Genomic DNA, 864 nt, shown 5'->3' on the forward strand with positions numbered 1-864 from the left:
CCCCCCCCCCATGCAAGTCTCAGCTGCTGCATGTTTGTTATGGTGTTACCCCTTAAATAGTGTGAAAGGATGATAGGTAGAACTATGGGGCTCTCTATCTTCTCAGGGTAGATAATCGATCGTCTTTCATTTGGATAGTAAATAGCTTTTATAATAATAGGTCAAGTCCATAATAATAGAACCGGAGAAATGAAAGAAAGCCTCTAGCAAGAGGATGACTCTAAAAGATTTGCTATCGAATACTTTCAAAGATAGTATCAGATCGTTACACCCTTTGTGCGGGTTGAAACTTACTCGATAAGGAATTTTGCTACCTTAGGACCGTCATAGTTACGGTTGCCGTTCACCCGGACTTCAATCACTGGCTCCCCTGTTATCAGGTCGCCAACTTCCTTGACCTTCCAGTATTGGGCATGCGTCAACCCCCGTACATGGTCTTACAACTTTGTGGAGACTATGTTTTTGGTAAACAATCGCTCAGGTTTGCTATGTAGTGAATAATAATACATGGAATGTTATGGAAGGATTGCCTACCATATTGCTAATACATATAATCGTATTTCAAATTTCATTCGGCATAAAATAATACCAGACTTCTGCATAACTTAATATGGATATTATTTAATACGGTAAACTAAATGTTGTATTAGCTATGCGAGGATTATTTTTTTCTTATATGACCAACCAAATAATGCATTAGCTATGTAGGAAATGTTTTTTCCTAATCCTCCAACCAAACGATCCATTAATGTTAACCTATAATTAATCCAAGCCAAATAGGCTTTGAAAATCAAGTTTCTTTTTGCTTCAGACCAAGCATGGCAGTTTTGAAGGAAAAATTGTGTCTTTACTGAGTTGTTTTAG

Source organism: Nicotiana attenuata, chromosome 11, assembly GCF_001879085.1.
Source record: "Nicotiana attenuata strain UT chromosome 11, NIATTr2, whole genome shotgun sequence".
NCBI lineage: Eukaryota > Viridiplantae > Streptophyta > Magnoliopsida > Solanales > Solanaceae > Nicotiana > Nicotiana attenuata.